This window comes from Coregonus clupeaformis, chromosome 15 (assembly GCF_020615455.1).
Source record: "Coregonus clupeaformis isolate EN_2021a chromosome 15, ASM2061545v1, whole genome shotgun sequence".
NCBI classification, from domain to species: Eukaryota; Metazoa; Chordata; class Actinopteri; order Salmoniformes; family Salmonidae; genus Coregonus; species Coregonus clupeaformis.
In genome coordinates, this window is record NC_059206.1 from 64,674,088 (window position 1) to 64,684,087 (window position 10,000).

General features: G+C 45.8%; 1 protein-coding gene across 1 annotated transcript in view; it reads left to right on the top strand.

The window, feature by feature from the left end:
* LOC121546369 (multiple epidermal growth factor-like domains protein 11) overlaps window positions 1-10,000 on the top strand; it is a 245,795-nt gene that overhangs the window by 55,316 nt on the left and 180,479 nt on the right. The gene's annotated exons all lie outside the window — the stretch shown is intronic.

Sequence of the window (10,000 nt, forward strand, 5' to 3'; positions counted from 1 at the left end):
GTTAATTCCGTGTGGTTACAGGGTTAATTCCGTGTGGTTACAAGGTTAATTCCGTGTGGTTACAGGGTTAATTCCGTGTGGTTACAGGGTTAATTCCGTGTGGTTACAAGGTTAATTCCGTGTGGTTACAGGGTTAATTCCGTGTGGTTACAAGGTTAATTCCGTGTGGTTACAGGGTTAATTCCGTGTGGTTACAGGGTTAATTCCGTGTGGTTACAGGGTTAATTCCGTGTGGTTACAGGGTTAATTCCGTGTGGTTACAGGGGTTAATTCCGTGTGGTTACAAGGTTAATTCCGTGTGGTTACAGGGTTAATTCCGTGTGGTTACAGGGTTAATTCCGTGTGGTTACAGGGTTAATTCCGTGTGGTTACAGGGTTAATTCCATGTGGTTACAAGGTTAATTCCGTGTGGTTACAGGGTTAATTCCGTGTGGTTACAAGGTTAATTCCGTGTGGTTACAGGGTTAAAACAGAAAAAACTAAAAGGGTTAAGTTTAGGTATTAATTCAGAGTGGTTAAGGTTAGGGCTATGGTTTGGGGAAGGCTTAAAACACAATAATTCAAAACAACGCACTGTTTCCATCAACTATCATCAAATATTCAGTTCACAATGCTTGCTAGAGCAATGTGAACTGCAGTGGCACAGTGGTCTAAGCAGTGAGCTTTGGCTCCGAGCATCAGAAGTTCGCGCACAGTGCTGTGCAATCATTTGTAAAAAATAAAAAATAAAAATGTGAGCGCCGAGGAAAGTATATATCGACGTTCTCAGGACCTTTTCAAACGTCCGAAATTGCTGTCTATTTCTAGTGATCAGGCTGGAAATACAACCTGCCGCGCTGGTCTGTGTATATATGTGTCAGGCCTCTGAGGACCAGCTCCTAATGGACTGATCTACTAATCAATGCTGAGGGTTAGAGTTAGAGCCAGCTATTAGAAGGAGAGGGTTAGAGTCAGAGTCAGAGTTAGAGTTAGAGCCAGCTATTAGAAGGAGAGGGTCAGAGTCAGAGTCAGAGTCAGAGTCAGAGTTAGAGTTAGAGCCAGCTATTAGAAGGAGAGGGTTAGAGTCAGAGTTAGAGTCAGAGTCAGAGTCAGAGTTAGAGTTAGAGCCAGCCATTAGAAGGAGAGGGTTCGAGTTAGAGTCAGAGTTAGAGTCAGAGTTAGAGCCAGAGCCAGAGTCAGAGTCAGAGTCAGAGCCAGAGCCAGAGTCAGAGTCAGAGTTAGAGTCAGCCATTAGAAGGAGAGGGTTAGAGTCAGAGTCAGAGTCAGAGTTAGAGTCAGAGTTAGAGCCAGCCATTAGAAGGAGAGGGTTCGAGTTAGAGTCAGAGTCAGAGTTAGAGTCAGAGTTAGAGCCAGAGCCAGAGCCAGAGCCAGAGCCAGAGCCAGAGCCAGAGCCAGAGTCAGAGCCAGAGCCAGAGCCAGAGCCAGAGTTAGAGCCAGAGTCAGAGTTAGAGCCAGCCATCAGAAGGAGAGGGCTAAAGGTTTACTCCCTGGCCAGTCTGACCTGAGGTGTAAATCAGACAGCACAGCTGGAGCCTTCTGATCCTTCCTGACTCTGTCTGATGACGATTTGTTCTTGTGTCCCAAATGGTACCCTATTCCCTTTATAGTGCACTACTGTTGACCAAGTCCCAAAGGGTGTTATTTTACTAGTTCTGTTCCTGCCACTCTGTCTGATGATGATACGTTAAAAGAGAAATGTCATCTTAGAGGAAAGCCGGGCAGATAGAGATGAAACAGACAGATTAACGTTCAGAACCTGGGATCAATAAGAGAGTAGCTAAAGTTCTGAGAGAAGAAGATAGAGATATAGAGATGACAGCTGGGACTAATAATAATCAACCATACAGCTCTCTTTTTTTCTCTTTTAAGCGGTAGGAAGGGGTGAGAAGTGTTAGCTAGTTAAGTAATAAGGCATGAGAACCTGCACATTATCATGTGATAACTCCCGGCTAAGGGTTGTTCTAAGGCCCGGGGCGAAGCCAAAGGAAACAGCCCTTAGGAGGGTTTTATTCTCTGTAATTCCCGGGTTCCAGGGCCTTATTGCTTTTATAAAACAGTTGCCAACATATTAAATAAAAGATTGACGACATGTTTTCATTAAAAACATTATTATATTGAGTAAAACATTTGTTTTTCATCCTTCCACCAGACAAAATAGTCCGGGCGAAACCAGTCGTTAGTTCTGAGATTCTGGTTGTTCATTCGATCCATTCTATGGTTGCTATGCTAAACAAATCATTGGCATAGCTAGCTCGCCAACTAAAGCTAACAGACAATCGCGTCAAGCGGCTGAAATGACAGCAAACTATGTGCACTTTCATTTGTTGTCCCTTGCAAGGAAATCGGGAGGGGACTGTGGATCTGTCTCCGTACGTTAGTATGTTCGTCACACGCAATATCTCAGACAGCACTGGCCCGATTTTGACGAAACTTGGATGAATGATGCCTCTTGCCATAGAGATCCGGCATTTACAAAATTACACTGATTGGCCAAAAGGGGATGCTGTAGTAATCAACTGAAATTGTAAACTTTTGAACAAGCATATCTCCTGCCCCGTTTGATCTACAGTCATGTAAGTTTCCCATAACAACCTATATAATTTACATTTACATTTTAGTCATTTAGCAGACGCTCTTATCCAGAGCGACTTACAGGAGCAATTAGGGTTAAGTGCCTTGCTCAAGGGCACATTTACGTCATTTAGCAGACGCTCTTATCCAGAGCGACTCACCAATTGGTGCGTTCACCCTATAGCCAGTGGGATAACCACTTTACAATTTTTTTGGGGGGGGTAGAAGGATTACTTTATCCTATCCCAGGTATTCCTTAAAGAGGTGGGGTTTCAAATGTCTCCGGAAGGTGGTGAGTGACTCTGCTGTCCTGGCGTCGTGAGGGAGCTTGTTCCACCATTGGGGTGCCAGAGCAGCGAACAGTTTTGACTGGGCTGAGCGGGAACTATGCTTCCGCAGAGGAAGGGAGCCAGCAGGCCAGAGGTGGATGAACGCAATGCCCTCGTTTGGGTGTAGGGACTGATCAGAACCCGAAGGTACAGAGGTGCCGTTCCCCTCACTGCTCCATAGGCAAGCACCATGGTCTTGTAGCGGATGCGAGCTTCAACTGGAAGCCAGTGGAGTGTGCGGAGGAGGGGGTGACGTGAGAGAACTTGGGAAGGTTGAACACCAGACGGGCTGCGGCATTCTGGATGAGTTGTAGGGGTTTAATGGCACAGGCAGGGAGGCCAGCCAACAGCGAGTTGCAGTAGTCCAGACGGGAGATGACAAGTGCCTGGATTAGGACCTGTGCCGCTTCCTGTGTAAGGCAGGGTCGTACTCTCCGAATGTTGTAGAGCATGAACCTGCAGGAGCGGGTCACCGCCTTGATGTTGGCGGAGAACGACAGGGTGTTGTCCAGGGTCACGCCTAGGCTCTTCGCACTCTGGGAGGAGGACACAGCGGAGTTGTCAACCGTGATGGCGAGATCATGGAACGGGCAGTCCTTCCCCGGGAGGAAGAGCAGCTCCGTCTTGCCAGGGTTCAGCTTGAGGTGGTGATCCGTCATCCATACTGATATGTCTGCCAGACATGCAGAGATGCGATTCGCCACCTGGTTATCAGAAGGGGGAAAGGAGAAGATTAGTTGTGTATCGTCAGCGTAGCAATGATAGGAGAGGCCATGTGAGGATATGACAGAGCCAAGTGACTTGGTGTATAGGGAGAAAAGGAGAGGGCCTAGAACTGAGCCCTGGGGGACACCAGTGGTGAGAGCACGTGGTGCGGAGACAGCTTCTCGCCACGCCACTTGGTAGGAGCGACCGGTCAGGTAGGACGCAATCCAGGAGTGAGCCGCGCCGGAGATGCCCAGCTCGGAGAGGGTGGAGAGGAGGATCTGATGGTTCACAGTATCAAAGGCAGCAGACAGGTCTAGAAGGACAAGAGCAGAGGAGAGAGAGTTAGCTTTAGCAGTGCGGAGAGCCTCCGTGACACAGAGAAGAGCAGTCTCAGTTGAATGACCAGTCCTGAAACCTGACTGGTTTGGATCAAGAAGGTCATTCTGAGAGAGATAGCAAGAGAGTTGGCTAAAGACGGCACGCTCAATAGTTTTGGAAAGAAAAGAAAGAAGGGATACTGGTCTGTAGTTGTTGACATCAGTGGGATCGAGTGTTGGTTTCTTGAGAAGGGGAGCAACTCTCGCTCTCTTGAAGACGGAAGGGACATGGCCAGCGGTCAAGGATGAGTTGATCAGCGAGGTGAGGTAGGGGAGAAGGTCACCGGAGATGGTCTGGAGAAGAGAGGAGGGGATGGGATCAAGCGGGCAGGTTGTTGGGCGGCCTGCAGTCACAAGTCGCAGGATTTTATCTGGAGAGAGAGGGGAGAAAGAAGTCAAAGCATAGGGTAGGGCAGTGTGAGTAGGACCAGCAGTGTCATTAGACTTAACAAACGAGGATCGAATGTCGTCAACCTTCTTTTCAAAGTGGTTGACGAAGTCATCCACAGAGAGAGGAGGGGGGGGCGGGGGGGGATTCAGGAGGGAGGAAAATGTGGCAAAGAGCTTCCTAGGGTTAGAGGTAGATGCTTGGAATTTAGAGTGGTAGAAAGTGGCCTTAGCAGCAGAAACAGATGAAGAAAATGTAGAGAGGAGGGAGTGAAAAGATGCCAGGTCGGCAGGGAGTTTAGTTTTCTTCCATTTCCGCTCCGCTGCCCGGAGCTCTGTTCTGTGAGCTCGCAATGAGTCATCAAGCCACGGAGCTGGAGGGGAGGACCAAGCCGGCCGGGAGGATAGGGGACACAGAGAGTCAAAGGATGCAGAAAGGGAGGAGAGGAGGGTTGAGGAGGCAGAATCAGGAGATTGGAGGGAAAAGGATTGAGCAGAGGGAAGAGATGATAGGATGGAAGAGGAGAGAGTAGTGGGAGAGAGAGAGAGCGAAGGTTGCGGCGGCGCATTACCATCTGTGTAGGGGCAGAGTGAGTAGTGTGGGAGGAGAGCGAGAGAGAAAAGGAAACAAAGTAGTGGTCGGAGACATGGAGGGGAGTTGCAGTGAGATTAGTAGAGGAGCAGCATCTAGTAAAGATGAGGTCAAGCGTATTGCCTGCCTTGTGAGTAGGGGGACGGTGAGAGGGTGAGGTCAAAAGAGGAGAGAAGTGGAAAGAAGGAGGCAGAGAGAAATGAGTCAAATGTGGACATAGGGAGGTTGAAATCCCCCAAAACTGTGAGGGGTGAGCCATCCTCAGGAAAGGAACTTATCAAGGCGTCAAGCTCATTGATGAACTCTCCAAGGGAACCTGGAGGGCGATAGATGACAAGGATATTAAGCTTAAATGGGCTAGTGACTGTGACAGCATGGAATTCAAATGAGGAGATAGACAGATGGGTTAGGGGAAAAATTGAGAATGTCCACTTGGGAGAGATGAGGATTCCTGTGCCACCACCCCTCTGACCAGATGCTCTCGGGGTATGCGAGAACACATGGTCAGACGAGGAGAGAGCAGTAGGAGTAGCAGTGTTTTCAGTGGTAATCCATGTTTCCGTCAGCGCCAGGAAGTCGAGGGACTGGAGATTAGCATAGGCTGGGATGAAGTCAGCTTTGTTGGCAGCAGAACGGCAGTTCCAGAGGCTGCCTGAGACCTGGAACTCCAGGTGTGGGGTGCGTGCAGGGACCACCAGGTTAGAGAGGCAGCAGCCACGCGGTGTGGGGCGTTTGTGTAGCCTGTGCAGAGAGGAGAGAACAGGGATAGGCAGAGGCATAGTTGACAGGCTGTAGCAAATGGCTACAATAATGCAGAGGAGATCGGAATGAAATTAACTAAACATCTGGGACAGTAGAGAACAGGGCCTACCTCACCAAAAACTTCTACTTCTAACAACTATAATTGTTTCACTGAACCACCCGAACAAAAACTCTACCAACTTCCACCTTTAGAAATCAGAATTGTTGTGAACCACAGCGGTTCAATGTTTAAAGGAATAGACTCAACCCACTTTATTCAGCTAGCTAACTATGACACCATAGCTAACTAGCATGCTAGCATCCAAAAACACACAGTTTAGCACCAACACTTGCATCCAAAAACACACAGTTTAGCGCCAACACTTGGTCACAACAAACCACCAATAGTGTGTTAACACACTAAGCAGATAATTCGTGTCCGTGTCTGTTGGCTAGCTAGCAATGGCCACTGTGTTGACCTTGTTTGAAGAACGGCTAGCTAGCTAGCTAGCTTCGTGCTACCCCCGGCACCGCCGAACAACAATGCCAACCCACAGTAACTAACCACAACAGCCCACGATGCCTAGCTATGACGCCATAGCTAACTAGCATGCTAGCATCCAATAACACACAGTTTAGCACCAATACTTGGTTACAACAAACCACCAAGAGTGTGTTAACACACTAAACAGATAATTCATGTCCGTGTCTAGTTTCTTTCGTAACGCAGCAAAAAATTAAGCGTTGGTTAGCTAGCACATTAACATTGGAAACAACTCTCCACCGTTGCACTAAACAGATAATTACCAATAAACGTTACCAGTAGCTACCCGCTAGCTAGCTAGCATACCAAGAGTGTGTTAACACACAAAACAGATCATTCATGTCCGTGTCAAGTTCCTTTCATAACGCAGCAAAAAAATTAAACGTTGGCTAGCTAGCTAGCACATTAGCCAGCACATTAACATTGGAAACCACTCTCCACCATTGCACTAAACAGATAATAACCAATAAACGTTACCAGTAGCTACCCGCTAGCTAGCTAGCCTCGTGCTTCGCCGGGCTCCACCGTAACAATACTTAAACAATACGTAAACAATACTACCTACAATAATTGCCTACGGAAACCTACAATAACTACCTAAATAAACTACCTACCTACGATCTAAATACATGGTTTAAGCTTTACTCAACACCATATGAGAAGCCAAGCTTACCTCCTGCTAGAGAAAAACACAACCTCTCCCGACGAAGTCCATTTCAATAATGTTGGTACTTACAAATGAAATGTCTTTCCACATCTCTTGAATTGGCGCTGTGTGGTCCTCTGTAGCTCAGCTGGTAGAGCACGGCGCTTGTAACGCCAGGGTAGTGGGTTCGATCCCCGGGACCGCCCATACACAAAAATGTATGCACACATGACTGTAAGTCGCTTTGGATAAAAGCGTCTGCTAAATGGCATATTATTATTAATGATAGACAACAACGGATCAACGTAAATATTTCACAGTCAATTAATTAACATCAACCATTATGTTTCTATCAGTATAGTCCAGCAAGACTACTATCAGTATAAATGTCCCTAGTCTGTACATATCCTGTTTTATATTCTGTTTTATATCAATGCATCTCCCTATCAAGCAGTATAGTCCATTCTCTAACATAGTCATCTATCAACTTTTAATTTCCAGCAGTTAAAAAAAATAATAATAATAATTCTCTCTCTCATACGTTGGAATAATTATCACTAGTTGATGAAAAGGATGAGCGTTGCCTCATTCATGGGGGACAACATGTTTACTGTAGACCTGTTTTACCATAGTTTCCATAGCCATTTCGTCTGATATGTCATTATAATGATCCTGATAAATGAATTCTCCTGGCTCAGAGAAGGTGTCAGTCTTGTCACGTTCATACGCATTGGCACGGTGGAGATCGCAAAAAAAAACAAAAAAAACTGCAACATTGTTCCACAGGTTGGAGAGGCAGACAGCCACAGGTTGGAGAGGCAGACAGCCACAGGTTGGAGAGGCAGACAGCCACAGGTTGGAGAGGCAGACAGCCACAGGTTGGAGAGGCAGACAGCCACAGGTTGGAGAGGCAGACAGCCACAGGTTGGAGAGGCAGACAGCCACAGGTTGGAGAGGCAGACAGCCACAGGTTGGAGAGGCAGACAGCAACAGGTTGGAGAGGCAGACAGCCACAGGTTGGAGAGGCAGACAGCCACAGGTTGGAGAGGCAGACAGCCACAGGTTGGAGAGGCAGACAGCAAGGTTTAAACAAACCCCAACTGGTGCAAACCAACTGCTAGCCTAGTAGCATGGGGAAATATTGTCTATATGCTTTTTTCAAGGGGAGATTAAGTTTATAAATTGACTGGCTGGGCTGTGGGACAGTGGATAAACATTGATAAATCTAATGGAACGCTAAATGGCTAATTATTATTATTATTATTATTACCCGGAGAATGCGGGTGGTACTCCTTGCTATCAACCAATCATATAATAAGTGTTATATGAGTACAAAAGAAAAGGTAAGAGAGTAGATGACAGAATAAGGGAAGGTCAGAGAGTAGATGACAGAATAAGGAAAGGTCAGATAGTAGATGACAGAATAAGGAAAGGTCAGAGAGTAGATGACAGAATAAGGAAAGGTCACAGAGTAGATGACAGAATAAGGAAAGGTCACAGAGTAGATGACAGAATAAGGAAAGGTCAGAGAGTAGATGACAGAATAAGGAAAGGTCAGAGAGTAGATGACAGAATAAGGAAAGGTCAGAGAAAGGTCAGCGAGTAGATGACAGAATAAGGAAAGGTCACAGAGTAGATTACATAATAAGGAAAGGTCAGAGAGTAGATGACAGAATAAGGAAAGGTCAGTGAGTAGATGACAGAATAAGGAAAGGTTACAGAGTAGATGACAGAATAAGGAAAGGTCAGAGAGTAGATGACAGAATAAGGAAAGGTCAGAGAGTAGATGACAGAATAAGGAAAGGTCAGAGAGTAGATTACATAATAAGGAAAGGTCACAGAGTAGATGACAGAATAAGGAAAGGTCAGAGAGTAGATGACAGAATAAGGAAAGGTCAGAGAGTAGATTACATAATAAGGAAAGATCAGAGAGTAGATGTCAGAATAAGGAAAGGTCAGAAAGTAGATGACAGAATAAGGGAAGGTAAAAGAGTAGATGACAGAATAAGGAAAGGTCAGAGAGTAGATGTCAGAATAAGGAAAGGTCAGAGAGTAGATGTCAGAATAAGGAAAGGTCAGAGAGTAGATGACAGAATAAGGAAAGGTCAGAGAGTAGATGACAGAATAAGGAAAGGTCAGAGAGTAGATGTCAGAATAAGGAAAGGTCAGAGAGTAGATGACAGAATAAGGAAAGGTCAGAGAGTAGATGACAGAATAAGGGAAGGTAAAAGAGTAGATGACAGAATAAGGAAAGGTCAGAGAGTAGATGACAGAATAAGGAAAGGTCAGAGAGTAGATGTCAGAATAAGGAAAGGTCAGAGAGTAGATGTCAGAATAAGGAAAGGTCAGAGAGTAGATGACAGAATAAGGAAAGGTCAGAGAGTAGATGACAGAATAAGGAAAGGTCAGAGAGTAGATGACAGAATAAGGAAAGGTCAGAGAGTAGATGACAGAATAAGGAAAGGTCAGAGAGTAGATGTCAGAATAAGGAAAGGTCAGAGAGTAGATGTCAGAATAAGGAAAGGTCAGAGAGTAGATGACAGAATAAGGAAAGGTCAGAGAGTAGATGACAGAATAAGGAAAGGTCAGAGAGTAGATGTCAGAATAAGGAAAGGTCAGAGAGTAGATGTCAGAATAAGGAAAGGTCAGAGAGTAGATGACAGAATAAGGAAAGGTCAGAGAGTAGATGACAGAATAAGGAAAGGTCAGAGAGTAGATGACAGAATAAGGAAAGGTCAGAGAGTAGATGCCAGAATAAGGAAAGGTCAGAGAGTAGATGACAGAATAAGGAAAGGTCAGAGAGTAGATGACAGAATAAGGGTAGATGTGACACTGTCCGTTTGTTAAGAGGGAGCGACCAAGTACAGGTGAATGGGTTTATCACATAGGAACAGAATAAGGAAAGGTCAGAGAGTACAGGTGAAAGGGTTTATCACATAGGAACAGAATAAGGAAAGGTCAGAGAGTACAGGTGAAAGGGTTTATCACATAGGAACAGAATAAGGAAAGGTCAGAGAGTACAGGTGAATGGGTTTATCACATAGGAACAGAATAAGGAAAGGTCAGAGAGTACAGGTGAATGGGTTTATCACATAGGAACAGAAT